General features: G+C 40.9%; 2 protein-coding genes and 1 non-coding gene across 10 annotated transcripts in view; 2 read left to right on the top strand and 1 right to left on the bottom strand.

Moving 5' to 3' along the window:
- The window catches only part of CRMP (Collapsin Response Mediator Protein), a 276,601-nt gene extending 270,565 nt beyond the window's left edge, over positions 1-6,036 (bottom strand). For all 4 annotated transcript variants that reach the window (XM_083116907.1, XM_083116909.1, XM_083116908.1 and 1 more), the window contains exon 1: positions 5,896-6,036. The gene's annotated coding sequence lies outside the window, so the exon portion shown is untranslated. The remainder of the gene's footprint in view (positions 1-5,895) is intronic.
- LOC145983853 (prestin-like) overlaps positions 1-15,850 on the top strand; it is a 327,363-nt gene that overhangs the window by 148,502 nt on the left and 163,011 nt on the right. The gene's annotated exons all lie outside the window — the stretch shown is intronic.
- TRNAT-GGU (transfer RNA threonine (anticodon GGU)) lies at positions 5,409-5,479 on the top strand. Its single transcript has one exon. It is a non-coding gene; the product is annotated as a tRNA-Thr (tRNA).

The raw sequence follows: 15,850 nt of genomic DNA, 5'->3' as shown, positions 1-15,850 counted from the left end.
ACGAAATATGCAATTTTATCTGCGCTCGTAAATAGGTATACTATCGTCTCATCGAGATATTAATCACGATATGTCCAGTCTCTTCTGCTGGCTTCAAAACCAGTGTGCGAATTAAACGGGGGAGGGGGATGGCGAAGACCCCGCCCGCCACCACCACCAACACACAAGCATTTTTATCCCTGGCAGAATATTTCTTTAAAAAAATCCCTGCCAATGATGTTTTTATCCCCCCAAAGAAAATTGAAAACATACAGTATACCATTTCGTAACTAGGGAAGAAACACAACTGATAAATCTTTCGGGAAACAGTTATTTAACCTTTAAAACAATTGCATCTGAAGTTCCATATTTAAATAGCCCATTGATTACCTGTTTACATTGTCGTCGAGTCCAGAGGACATACGAAAAGATACCCGACTTGCGCCATTGGTCTGCCAAAAATATGCCGTCATGGCAAGTAGAGTTGTTCGTTGAAGGAAAATCACATTTCTCGCCACACACCGTCATTGAGTTGAAATAGAAATTTGGTCAATAGAAATTTGGTCCAGTTGCTAGTTCAGTAACTCTTTTTGTGTATGAGCTTGAGTTTTCTTACAATGTAACTGTTTCTAAATTACGTCTAAATGTTATCACAAAATTTAATGTCCTAGATTAGAACCACTGGTCTAAGGTACTTAGAATTGCAATCAATAGTTTAGTTTCCCAACTGATAACATATACACATTTGCATACCTAAAAAAAAAAAACCTACCCTCCGAAATGAAATCACAAATACGTCACTGAGTGGGCATCTCCCCGCAAGCAAGAAACTGAATTCGCACACTGTTCATAACCAATTTTACCGTAAGTGTTCTACCCATTATTAAGTATGGTTCTTGTTCGAGTTTGTTTTAAGTCCAATTTATGTACAGAAAGGCTAATCGGGACTGGAGGTACAGTTTAAAATGGAATCCGAATCACTGTGCCTCCACCGGGTATGGAACCCGGAACCCCTTGTATTTGGGCCATGACTTGCAACAGCAGTACAAAGAGAATCAACAAATTAGTAAATTTATTCATGAAAATAGTTAAATACAGATGCCTACCCTTGCAAATTTTGAAACATGACATTTTCTAATCGTCAAATATACTTTCTTTCTATTCACTGTCAAGTTCCAGATCTCACATTTCATGCACAGAATCATCAGTGGTCAACTATTCACTAATAATGTCTTGCAACTTTTCGTATCCGGAAATGTGACATTTTGTTTAGGACTTATTTATGAATTAACAACAACGCATTTAATTGTGGCCTTTCTGAGCAATAAAGTATGCATGTCTAGAAGAACGAACAACTAAGGCAAACATTCCTGGAAATTTGCTGTAATGCGTATTTTGCTTCCGTGTGAATATTAATAAGGATGATATTGTACAGTCACGGACACTGCCGGATTGTAATGAATACATTGACATTCAATGGAATCGTTACAACCCGGCATGTCAAGTGACTGTACACATCAAAATTGCTTAATAAAATTGTCATGCTTGCTTGCTCTGTGCAGTATTATTGCTCCCGCTTGCGATTCAGCTAAGCAATGCACTGCGAAGACCAAGATGTCAGCCTTTGGAAAATTGCCACAGCTTCTAACAAACGCTAAGAATAACTTAGAGTAGAACATAAACAGAGCTTTTCTAGGTAATGCTTTTCAGGGTGTCCACGTTTACTAAGTGGAATTTGTTCAGAGGAGTTGATAACAAACTGACGTTGTTTAAAAAGGTCGAATTTAACCACCGTGTGGTTAACAGAGAGTAAAATGTTACTAAGATTTTGGCACTGCTCGTAATAAAGGAGACGTACGTATATATTCACACTCAAGTGTTCGAGCCGTCCCTTCCGGGCCAGAGGTTCGGTTTGAAGGTCAATTTGAGAGAGGATGAGATGTTTGGAAAGAAGGTGTACTGGGCCCCTGTTTATAAATCCTCATAAAATTTTGACACTATGTGCTCGACACCCGTCTTAGTAGAACACAAATTTGACAAGTTGTCACCTGGTAGGATAGGAACATCGTCGACACAAACGACAACATATCTGGTATGAAAGTTTGCGTGTGTATTGAACCACGAGAGGGGATGTTGTTAACCTCGGCGCTTGATACGCTGGTAGCCATCTTAGATCAAATATGGCGTGTTTTGATGTCTTGAAACTAAAAGGCAATTTTAAAATAAAATCGCTGGAGGATCTGGGCCGTCATGGGTCCCATATGTACTCTGGTAGAGAAATAATGGAACTTCTTTTCGCACGGAGTACATTTTCGAAAATGATCAACTGGATTGCGTAAAACGGAGTCTGTCCTAGAGGGCAACTATGGCTCTCCGGGGTCCCAGATCTCATGAAATCACTGAACAACTTTGATGCTTATAAGCTTAGCTTCTAGACCCCGCACTCACTGGCCAATCTGGTTAATATTTTTTTCTTCGGCAGTTTGTAATTAAATTCGAAAAAACCTGGGACATAATGTTTTACCATACAAACTTATAGTAATTGTGTGATAGTTTGCCTAATAATTAGTCTGACAGTCTAATTATTTTGAGCAGTAGTCGCTTCTAGAACTAATTGCTCAACCATGTATTATTCTTTTTTGACGTGCTCACGCGGTAGTACACTGAAAGCACAGTGAAGTCAACAGCTGCAATTTCTTGGACTTCGCTAATCGCTAGTGCGGAACCTGTCCGAACGATACGATTAATTGCACAAGTACGTGATTTCAGGGCCAATGGTTTGTCGTAATAATTGCAATTCACTTGATAAATTGCTTTTCATTTTTCATGTATTATAATTTTAGTTTCATATTATTAATTCTCATGAAGCATTAAAGTTAATTATCGAATTGGTCGCGATGGCAAACTAAGACAGATAATAAAGAACATAAAATAATTGTCTATTAAATAATATACTACTGTTTATTATATTATTACTGTATATGAAATAGTTATATAATAACTGAGAAACTAACATCTATTAGTGTGAATAGTTTTGGTTTTGGTGCAAATAATTTGTCCCGGGAATCTCTGGAGCGAGCGAACGAAAGCAAGCATCTGCGCAAGTAGCGACTCGAGAGGGCTTGACCAATGAACGCGTGAGAGGAAACGGGATTGCGTGGAGGGGGAAAGCGACTGCAGCCAACAGCCGTTTGCAGGAGCGTATTCTGCTTCGCTCCGCCCTCTCACTCACTTCCACACTCTGCCGTTATGCGCGACATTGCTCCAGAGATTCCCGAGATAGAGTATACCTAGGGACGCTTTGGCGTAAAATATTATTTTTTCATTGCATGTTCAGGGACATCGAAACATCTAGTTATGACTCGGCCAAAAGTGGGACCGATAGCGAAAAGTGAAATTTTCCTACATAAATACTGTATTTTACAGTATGCAAAATTTTCTTAGGAGTTTCCTTTTCTACGTTCGCTCGAACAAGAATAACTTGTCTTCTTTTGATATTCATTCGATAGAGAATATTTCCTAGAGAAACTGGGGGTAGGGAGGGGGGGGGGGGGTTGCTCAAGAATGGAGGTTCTACACATGTGTCCAAAGAGGCAGATCTACCTTTTCGACCATGCCGGCAAGGGATCTTCAAGAAGAATCCTCTGAATCGTCAGCTTTGAGGATTCAGTGGTTTACCTTCAGGATGGAGATGGAAAGACAAATGATGAGATAGGAAATGGGAAGAACTCTCGTTAAATGCATCCTCCTGTACTTAGATAGCGACAAAAAGTCAGACGAGAGCAATAGAAAATTTCGGCAAGACTGCAATATGTTACATAAAGCATATCATCGGAACTAAATCGAATATAACTTAAGTATGAACCAAGTTAACAAAGCAGTCATGCGAATATGTTAATTTTAGAATAATAAGGATTCTTAAATAAATAATACAATGCACATATCTTGAAATTGGGAAGAGGTCAAGAACGTATTTACAGGATCCGACCCCCCCCCCCTTTCCTCACCAGCTTATTAAGTACGAAAATTAAATAATGAAAATATACTCGTTTAGCATTTGTTGCATAATTTTCTCTGAACTTATTGGAAGGCAAGGATTATATTGGGATCATACTGCTTTGAAGGACAGGTATGACGTATTTAGAGGATCCAGGGGTCCGGACCCTCCGAAAGACTTGCCAAGTACTAAAATTAAGTAATGAAAATATTAGCATTTGTTGCATAATCGATGGTTATTAATTTCCTTTGAACTTTTTAGAAGGCAAGGATTATATTGGGATCACACGGCTTTGAATGACATTACAAAGAAGATCCATGTAGCCACACTACTACTCAAAATAATGTGCATAAAATATTAATCAGAAACTTACTTTTCTCCATCTACATGTAATATCATTTTTGTTTTTCGATAAATATTCAATTATTTATTTATTTGACATTAATTTCATTGTCAGAGCACTTGTTTTTGTGTGATCTTAACTACAGGTAAGCTACGTAATGAATAAATATGCCTTGTTATATCTCTATTCTTATACAGTTTTTTTTACCTACTTGGGCCTCCCCGATGGCGTAGTGGTAACGTCGTCACCTTGTAATCAAGGGGTCCCGGGTTCGATACCCGGTGGAGGTACATGGCGCAGCGGTTCGGATCGCACTTTAAACTGTAGGTCCAGTCCCGATTAGCCTTCCTGTGCATAAAGTGGGCTTAGGCAATAAATAAATAAATAAATAAATCTTTTTACCTATTCGTGTAATAATAATATAATATTAATTTATGTGTTGTAATTAGTATTAATTTGATTTAATATAATTATTTTCATTTATTATTCCTGAGACACTTGGTTCGGACACCCCAAAACATATTTTTAGATACGGGCCTGGAAGAGGTAACAATCTATTCTTGAACATTTAACAATTGTTTTGTCTAATTTCAATTTTCTCACTTATATAAAAAAAAACAATGAAGGCTTCTGTCGAAACTTTGCAAGTTCACAAGAATTTATAGGAGAATATAAAATTCTACAATTATTTCCTGGTAAGAAAATGCAGTACAATGAACACTGAATAATTGAATGATGAACACGTTTAAGAAAGCCTTCTCGTTATGACTTTTATGTTTATTTACAAGTATTTAGTCGGAGAGAGAGAGAGAAAGTGAGAGAATGAGTAAATGATTTTTGACGATAACAACCTTGTGTATTTTAATTTATTAAGTAGTTGTAAGGTTTATGAGAAATACAAATAATATTGAATTGAACATTTGGTGTTTTAAGTCCACTTTATGCACAGTAAGGCTAATCGGGACTGGACCTACAGTTTAAGGTGGGATCCGAACCACTATGTGCCTCCACCGGGTAAGTATAAATAATAGCAGAGACGATTTCACACAGGTAAAACAGCGACAGCGAAAGATCACGCGAAGTCAGGCTGGCTCGGTAGCTCAGTGTTAGAGCAATGGCATGGTGTGCCAGAGACCCGGGTTCGAGTCCTGGTCGAGCCTGCAATTTTTGCTGAAAATTCTACGTAATACATCGTCTGCGTGTGCCAAATCTTCATGCAAGAAACAATAAAGTTGTGCAGTGCACAATTCACAGCAACAGTGCTAAATGATCAGATTTTATTGTTATAGTCTCCATGTGTACAATTTCATAGGTTACCCCTGTGCCGATGGTGTTTCTGATGTTAAACTGTAGTGACAAAAAGACCGAATCTTAAAATTTTCGATCGACCGCGTGCAAGTAACTGGCGGCGTAGATGACCAGAGCAACACGGAGACACCGACTCTTTCTTTCTCTGTGCAGTTTGAAGCAAGCTACTGGAGGGGAGGGGGTACGTTGAGCGGTTGTTGCAATGTAGCATATTAGCGTGAACGTCGTAATGAAGTTGCAGTCACGTGGTGTGTCAAAGGTCACCTACCTGAGTGGCAGCTGGGATGACTGTGGAAGTTTCTCGTTGTCACCGTCAGATGGAGACACGAGACTCGTGGTGTTCCTCGCACGCACACGCCGCGACACAAGCGTCTCACCGGCTGGATTCACGTGTCGCCCACTACGCTCTTCGACGGTGTACTTTTAGCAGGGCCAGGGGGAAGGGGAGATTGGTGAAGAGAGAGAGAGAGGGGGGAGTTGATGCGGTGGAGGAGCAGTCTATCCTCGCTCGGGGGCCTCCAAATCAGCTGGTCTCATCCACTGCGATCGATGTCTGCGTCGCGCAGTGGTTCAATATGGCGACGACGCTGGCGATTCTAAAAGAACGTCTCGTTGGTTTACGATTAAAAGATGGTGCATACAAAAAAGTAAATGTTATATTCTAAATATTCTACGAACAAACAATCAAGTTATTCACTTTAATAAGTAAAGGTGTGTTCAGTTTGTTGTAATGTGTGTGTGTGTGTGTATTATGCACAAAAAGCTTCATATATCTTTTATTTAACACCTTATCATATAAGATGATTCATTCTTGAAATATTTGATCAATATTTTCATTCAAACTCACTTAAAAGAGTCAAAACTCGAGAAGAGGGTTATTTTTTTTGTAGAATTTTCAATCGAGGAGGGAGGTAAGTTCCTTTTTAGGGTGCCGTGAGAGTAAATTACTGACAAAATGACAATTAAAAGGCCCTTTGTGGCAAAAAAATAGGGAAGCGTAGTGGAAATTGTGGAGGGGAGGCAAGTTTGGAGTTGTCAGTAAGTCACTTACAAAAAGGATTTTCGACTTGGTATGTGTATGGTATGATGGAATTGATAAAGGGACACTCACATAGAACACCTATGCTTAACCGGGACTCGAACCTGAAATCAGGGTTGTTGAAGGTCCAGGAACCCATAAATTCTAATGGGTTCTCTTGGGTTCCACTGCTGCACCGGAACCTTTCTTCTCGCACAATTTAAATTCGGTCCAACTTGCGTATTGTTTTATTTCAGTACGGAACTTGGACCTTTTTTAAACTGATCCGAGAAAAGGTTCCTGGACCGTATTTAAATTGATCCGGAGAAAAGGTTGTTTACGGTCCAGAACCCATATACTCTTGCTGATTTTCTCTCCTGGACCGGAATTGAATTTATTTTAAATTCCTGGACCTTTAACAACCCTGCCAGGAACCCAGACACGCACTGTGAAGTACTATAAAGGCTATTTCCATGGAATCTAGTCGCTTACTCCGCCTGATCAATTCTGCCACAGGCATGGACGTCGGGAGGATTTTCTTTCCCAGGGAGGTAGGGTCGCCCCCTCAAAAAACACTGCTTCAGTTTTAAGTTATGTTTCTTCGACACCCTTTCAATAATTGACATAAAGTAATGTGATTGAAATGAAAATATGTGTATGTAATATATATATTTATGGTGACATTCATTTTCCGGGGGGGGCACGGTCCCCCCTTGTCTCCCCTATCCGGACATTTATGGCCACAGGCGCGTGCGTACTTGTGAATGCAGCGAGTGTAAAATGCCATTGCAATTCAACTACGGAGAATTATAACCGCATAAACTTTCCCATCAGTGTGTTCCGTAGGAAGTAATATCGTAATATCCTTCGATGGTACGCATTTGGTATATTTAGACCGTATGGACATCCGCACGATTTTTTCCAGGTGGGCAAAATCTTATATTATTTTCAAAGTCTGCTTCAGTTTAAAGCTACCGCATTCCTGCGACGATCGGTACTCAGCATTACTTGTAATTATCAGCCCCTTAAAAAAAACGCAAACTACTGTGTATCATAAGTAGTGTTGCCCACGGGACAGGCTTTTAAAAATTCGAGACGAGACAGCATTTCACAGCATTTCCACGAGACGAGACAGGCCAAAGTCTCGTCTCGTGGGCAACACTAATCATAAGACGTTCCCTGTGTGAAATATCATTCCAAGTGGATTCGCGAGTCCCCTTGGCCTGCCTAACGGACGCCTAGTGATGCCCCTTTGTCTATTAATGAATTACATTTTGCCCAAGGTGTGTATATTTACGGGCCGCGTGAACTCTAAGATCGTAATTTATAATACCTGATGTGTATGCAACACAAATAACATTTTCTCTGCGTTGTTTGTTGCACCTCCATTCTCCTCGAGAGATTGAGCATTTATAGTACGGTCTGAACGCCGGAAAATATTTCACTTCCGGTGGAGAACGTGCCCTTTGGGGGGCGGATACTACATTAATTCTTGAACCCAAAACGCCCCAGACCCCAAGTTTTTAAGCCCTCGTTTGTCTGTAATGGCGTCTTCAAAATGGCGGTCACGACGAAGATTGTATTCCTGAAACCTGTTAGTTCATTGCAGTTATTTATCATTCATGATAATAAGAAATTAAAAATTCACACTCTCTTATTATGTATATAGTCTGTGTATTTATGGGTGGATGGATGCGTACATGTATGTATATGTATGGGTCATTCAATGTTAGAACAAGCTTCATAGTTTAAAATTTTAAAAATACAATTTGCGTAACATTCTTTGGCCAATAAATCAATAATCACAATAAAATCAATTTTTCAAGATAGCTTTTATATGTTTTGAAAATACTATGCACAGCTCGCAAATAGATAAAGCTCTAGGCCTAATTCTATCGTTTTGTAACTATTTTAAACAGTTTTTACTTCCTTGTAAACTTTTCAAGTGAGGTAAGAAGGTCCCCGATCGTTTTTATTCTTTTGGGTAGGTACGTGATGGTAGACAAAATATCTTTTTACGTTCAACTACTAAGATAGGACAAAATCGAGTCCTTATCGTTGATTGATTGATTCGGTGTTTTAAGTCCACTTTATGCACAGTAAGGCTAATCGGGACTGGGCCTACAGTTTAAAGTGGAATCCGAACCACTATGTGCCTCCACCGGGTATCGAACCCAGGACCCCTTGATTACAAGGCGACGACGATACCACTGGACCATCGGGGAGGCCTCGAGTCCTTATCAAACCCTTTCTCTTGAATTGAAAAGGTTATCTGGTAAATCGTATGTAGCGGAAAATAAGTGTACTCAACTAATGATTGCACCATCCAAGGTTCCTAGTTCGAGTCCTGGCTAGGCCTTTGGTGTTCCCCTTGTGTGTATTCATCAATCTCATCGCCATTCGCATGCTCATCGTGGCGACTAGCCCAATGTGGAAGAAAAAGGTCAAAATAAAAAAAATCTTATACATTACGTGCAGCTATACTTCCTCTGTCACCCGAGAGTGGCTCTCCTTTCGAGATACGCTCAGGTCCGTAGATAGAATTTCATTTCGAGGGGTCTCGTCCATTATCAGCAGCCACCATCTAAAGGCGAAAAACTGAGGGGGTAGAAGCTCTGAGGATGAATTTCTCAGCACGTTACAACTTTTTATCCTGCTAAAAGTAAAGTGCTCCCCTGTTCTTTGCACCACGCCATGAAGGCGTATAGGGGGTGTGGAGTTTGGGCCTCACACTTTCTTGATCGCGGCTGAAGGGAGTGATGTGATCAGTACCACGCCCCCGGCCGCCTTTACCCCCCAGAGTTTCCTCCACGTGCCCACTTTTTACGACGCTGAGTGGGTGCCGGTGTCATTTGAACAGGTGGAAAAAATCCCGGTTCTCCCCCCTCCCCTAAGGATCAAACCCGGATCTCTCGCATGGTAGTCACCAAGCTCTCCCCATTTGCTACGTGCCTGGATATGCTTTACCTCCCCTTGACAGATATATTACACAACAAAGCTTGTGTGCAAGAATTGGCAGCAAAACAATTCCTTTCTGTCTCAAAATTTTCTTCTGTCTCCAGGAAACAGGCCTCTGTGGTACGGAAATAGCCTGGATGGATGTCATAATCTTGCCAAAACTTGCCAAGGAACGTGTCTGACCAACACCTGAGGAGGAAGGATTTCAACGGTCAGTGACAGAAGTTGAGAAGAGGAGGGGGCGAAACACAGACCAATCGTTTCAGTTGGTTGTATCCATGGGCGTACTTGGGACAAAATTGAGGGGGCGGAAGAATCGAACTTGGGACTTAATTGGGGGGGACAGAATAATAGCGTTCTACCCAATAAAAATAGTGTCTAAAACTATCTTGCTAAATAACTGTTACATTTGCGAAATCATAAAAAAATAATCTTCATTACTTTGCTCCTCAGGTCCCTGAAGCTTAACAAAAGTTCCATTAACTTGCAAATTTTAATAAATCTGAAACTTTTATGGGGCGAGTTCCCTCCTTGCCCCCGCCAAGTTACGTCTATGGTTGTATCCTAATTGAGTACACGTACAAGTCAAAAGTAATTCCCTCCTAATTGCGAACCACTTAACTAAAACACTTGTTTTTAAAAACAAATAAGAGCAGTGACCCAGGGCCAACCTCATCGACCAACCGTGATCTCCTGATTTTTAAATGCCTCCATGGTCACCCTTCCCGTCTGTCTTTCAAGTGCAATTGCTTTAGAAATGGAAATCGTCGAGATACAGAAAGGGAAGTATTTTGCTTTGTTCGAAAAACCCTTCCTTGCTGCCAAAAGAGATGTAGAACTGCTTCAACGGGAGACACTGGACACATGAAAGTAAAACTGCAGTGGAGAGATGGAACCACAAATTGAACAGTGAGTTAGGTAGGGCACATCCTAGAGTGGCAGGACTTGTAAAATGCACAAGATTCTAATTTAATGATTCTTAGGATGGAAATGAACCTGGAAGGTGTAAAGCTGTATTGGACGACAAGACAGCGAGGGGCCCTAACAAGTATGAGGAGAATGGCGATATTCCTAAACTTTTAAGAATAGTGTCATGTTTTAAAATTAGACCAAGTAAAATTAATAATCGTATCATTAATTGTCGACGTTAAAAATTGTACTATTAATTGACGAAACTTTTTTCAGTTAAGAATTGTGTACTTTGTAATCGTATATGTGTATATACGATAAAAATATGTGTATATATATATAGTATATATAAAATATTTTTCTCAAGACAAGGCACTCAGATGACGTGCACTGAGGAGTAGCGAGTCTATACTGTATATACACCCTGTCCCTTCCATTTAATATAGCGTTATTCGTGTTCGGGTAGCAAGTGTTCAGCTCTGAGCCTCCCCGATGGCGCAGTGGTAGCGTCGTCGCCTTGTAATCAATGGGTCCTGAGTTTGACACCGGTGGAGGCACATAGTGGTTCGGATCCAGCATTAAACTGTAGGTCCAGTCCCGATGAGCCTTATTGTGCACAAAGTGGACTTAAAACACCAACTCTACCAACCAACATTTCAGTTTTGTTGGAGCTAGAGAGGGAGGAGAAACTTTTCAGGAGGTCGACTCCTTCATTGCATTGACATGCGGTGACCTCGGCACTTACGGGGAAGAGATTACCATATTTAACGTAATACCAGAGCGTATAGAAGAAATAGTGTGCGCACTCCCTGAGTTGCCGTGGTCCACCGCCTAGATGGCAGTGGTGACGTTTGAGACGGCGCGGAAGATGCTCGCGTTGCTTACATAACTAACTACATAATAAACAAAAATGCATGTTATTTACGTTTGGAGAAAAGCTCAGCAGCTGGATAGTTTGGAGAATTTCCGAGATGATTTTGCTGTCTTCGAGGCACTTAATTCCTTTCTTATCTCCTTGGTGCGGAAGAAAAATCGACATTTCAGATAGTGAAATACGAGTTTAGGTAGCGTACGCAGCACATGATCTTCACAGCATCCTAATTGCGAAGTTTTTACAGCAATTATGTTTAAATTGTCCAAACACTCAAAAAATATATCACCCCATAAACTATTAGCACATGATATTTTTTCTGCAACAAATTCTTCCACTCGTAACAGCACATCATAAACACTTTTCGATGCATAGGTAAGGTATTTACAGCCGTCGCTCGAACCATAGTCTTGGATTAACGTAAGTGAAGCAGGTACATTAGTTGGTTCCCCGTGCAGAAAAGTTGTACACAGTTTACAATCCGTCACTTTGGAAATATACCGCACTATGTATCCTGCCAAATGATACACCAAGTATTCTTTACCAACACTTTGTTCATTTAAGTTCGGTATGTTGTTTTCCCAGTCCGGTATTTGAATTTCATCTTCAACAATGGCAATTTTTTCCCTTATTTTATTTTCAGCTTGCTTCTTCACAGAAATATTTTTATTTTCGGTTGCTCTTGCCAGAGTTCGCATTTGATTAACAAAAGACATCAGAGGAGATTCAGTCCTGTATTCACAGTTTCCGCCCGCAAATAAAGCAAGTTTTGCTGGTACGTAAATTGATTGCAGCATATGTAAGTGCAGAAAATCCACAGTGGAGGGATGATCATCGCAAGTGAACGACCGCAATATACCAAAATGGCGTTCTAGGGGATCTTGATTAAATTTTCCTGTCAAAACGTACTTGTAATTGTTCTTCCACAAATATTCGGACACTTCTAAAGTACTTTCTAGAGTCACTCTCAAGGACTCTAGAGTTTTTTCTGAAGCGAAGGAATTTCTATTATCTCTAAGCACAGCATTCCATTTTATTAAAGTTGTATGTGCTTCTGATCCTTTATATAGTGCCTGTGCAGGAGTGAATGAATTTAATGCGTCAACCAGGCAGTTTAGGTCCCTTGTGAAATTTTCCGTTGTTTCACTGCCTTCTAACCCCTCTGCATTAATACTCCGATAAAATTTTATTCCATTAGCCACAGATCTGCTGAACAGCTGCATTGCGAGTCTTACATTCATTCGTTGGAATGAATTAGGATCCAAATGAGCAGATGTCACTTTGTAGCAAGCTTTCATACCGGAAAGTTCAGTAGATGAATCATGTTCATACACTTTTCTGTAAAATGAATAATCAACAATATCACCATTATAGTACACCTGCACTTTATCATGGAAGTTATTCCTTATGCATTTAAATATATGTGGTGCGTCTGAAAATGCCCAAAGCTTTCTACTAGGGTCAGCTGGATTGGATGTAGAGCACTTAAGATTGTTTCTGTTTCCGGAAATTCCTAAGCATTTCCATAACTTTTTGTTAGATTGGCTACCGTCAGATGTAAAACCAATAATTCTCACCCCTGCTTTTTCCAAATGTATGATTACCTGTATAAGTATTTTTGTGAGAATGTCACCAGGGGTGGCATTCCTGCTAGCATATACTGCTATGGGTTGAATCCAATTATACAGAAAAGGAACAAACATAAAAACTAGAGCATGATTTGCTAATTGATTCTTGCTTTCGTCTGGAGTAAGATTTCCCAAATCAACAAAGCTGTCCGTCTATTTTTAAGGAATTCGAGTTAAACTGAATTGCTTCCCTAAGTTTAACTTCATCAAAAATCAGCATTCCGCTACGCTCATTCTCATTCTTTCCACTAAAAAAATGTGTTATAGCGTCGATGGCATGGGAATTTACGCCGTAAGGACATTTAAGACCCTTCACAAATTTTCTCAAGTGAGCTTCAGAAGGCAAAGGTAGCAAATCGTGATGCAAACAGTGTCTATACCCCTTGGGGGACTTAATTTTTAATAGAAGAGAATCCAGTATAAACTCAGAACTGTATCTCATTCCTGTCTTACTTTTCAGTTGGCATTTCTTTAAGATTGTATCAATTACAATTTTTTGATTTTTGCTAAGAGACGCGAACTGTTTTGACTGTGTGACCGTTGTCTTTAATTTAGCATCTTTAATGACTTTTACAAGCAAATTTATTTTAGCCTGTGCGACCTTTAGTTTATTCTGCGTTCTAATTAAATTGCGTTTCTGATTCTTAAGTTTTTTCTTTACCAATGCTATTGTATTGCTAGCATCCGCAGTGTGAAGCAAATCATCCTCTACTGATAAGCTTAATGATACATTGCGACGAGTACTTACTTTATTATCATCTGTCCGCAAGGATTGCCTTTTCATGGGAGATTTTCGCTTCTTAACTGTCTTAGAGAGGTATTTGGGCAGATTAGGAAATATATGAGGAACTGCTTCTGGTTTTAATTTCCACCTTTGTCGTGGAATTTCTACTGTTTCGCCATCCACTATGAACGAATCCACTTTCACTAAAAGGTCAGTGGAAAAATGAATATCACACACATAGCAATTATGACTTAGTTTTTTATCTTTTCTAGGGATGGCACTCTCCCATTTTGAGAGACCATTACTGTCTTTAGGTGGCCTAAAAAAATGTATACTGCCTGAAGAACAGCAGTCATATCCAGATCTACAGCCGGGTACGAAACACGTAGGCATCTTGTAGTTTTCGCTCGCTGCTGTCTCAAGCACAATAATAATGCGTTGAACACAACACAAACTAGTCACAACGGATCAATCACAAATCTAACGACACTAAACTCAATAACGTAACAACGTTGTCATTAATAAAAGTACACAATGTTATTCTAGCACAACAAAACACAACGCTCTACGTAAAGCGCGGCCGCACTGCAAGCAGAAGACGCTCGCAAGCGAAGGTGCTGCCAGTGTGTGTGGTACGAGCGCTCATGGAGATAGGTTCACTAGGAAAAGCGATACATATCCGAAGGAGCAGCAATTCGCGAGTGATTGGTTCAATTTCTTTGTACTTATCATCACCGTTAATCTCACATAGCGAGTAGTGCATCGATTGGTGTCCATTTCACATTAGTGTTCAATCTTGCCATCGACCCATTAGATCACCGTGGAATCCGGCGGGCAGCCTGTTCCCACCCAGGATGCAGACATGTTGGACCCGAGGGAGAGGACGGCAGCGGAAGGATTAGTTGACCTTTCCACAACAGAGTTTACATTAACCCAACATGATGATGACGTATCAATGATTGACTCTGTGCACCGCTCAGGTAAAAGGACTCTGGACGAGGTGAGTGAAGCAGACCGCAATCAAGAGAAAATGTTTCGCCACTCCCACCCGGAACAACGACCCCCAAATCTTTGGTATTCGGCCGAAGTCACCGGCCCCTATGTGGTCCTATTAGAAGGGCAGAACCAAAACATCGGTAAACTGTCAAGTGGTAGCCTAGGTAACAAATTCCGGAAGGCAGACATTCCCGTGTGCCTAGTGGAACAATGTGGGAAAAACAGGGTAGGGGCCACTTTCCAAACAGCAGACCACGCAAACGCTTTCGTTAGGAACAGTAACTTTTTGGACTCCCTTGGGGTCCGAGCAAAAATACCGCATAGCTTGATCCAAAGGGAAGGGCTAGTGTATGGAATTGAACATGACGTGACGGAACAGGATGTCCTCGATGGCATCGATTCACCCTTTCGGGTTACGTGCGCCAAACGACTAAAGAAAAAAATCTGGCAAGGAGATGGCACTTTTAAACTCGTGGACACAAAGTTGATTTGCCTCACCTTCCACGGCAAACATTTGCCCGAAAAAGTGTTGATAAACAGGGAAATATTAACAGTCAAACCGCGCGTCAGATCGGTCTTACAATGCTCTGCTTGTTTCCGATATAATCACTCCCAGGCCCAATGCAGGTCCAAACCCCAATGCGCAAATTTCGGCCAAGAACGACACGGGGAAGGATGCTCCAACCCCCCTCATTGCAGCAATTGCAAGGGCCCCCATGGGGCACGTGACCGGAAATGCGATATCTGGCAAAGAGAACAAACAATTCAAACTCGCATGGCGGAAGAAAATATTTCCTACTATGAAGCAAAGGCCAAACTTCTTGGCAACTTCCACCCGCCCTTAACACGGGAAGATATATTGAATCCCATACTAAACAAACGTGACTTTCCCAAATTGCCCCCCACACCAATACCGACCCCATCGAACGGAGCACGTCAACTTGGCGTATGGGATAACCCCTTTCACACATTACAGAATCATTTTGCTTCCGAACCTCCCACCCCAAGCGGTCGACAGACCGACAAGCCTCAGGCAGTGGCGACAGTTCGTCCAAAAAACAAAACTCATCCCCGCCGCTGGACAGGAAAGCTTACTCCCCCCGTGCCCCATTCCACCAC

The sequence above is a fragment of the Lepisma saccharinum genome, chromosome 2, assembly GCF_977018435.1.
Source record: "Lepisma saccharinum chromosome 2, izLepSacc3.1, whole genome shotgun sequence".
NCBI lineage: Eukaryota > Metazoa > Arthropoda > Insecta > Zygentoma > Lepismatidae > Lepisma > Lepisma saccharinum.
This window is presented reverse-complemented; position numbering and strand designations above follow the sequence as displayed.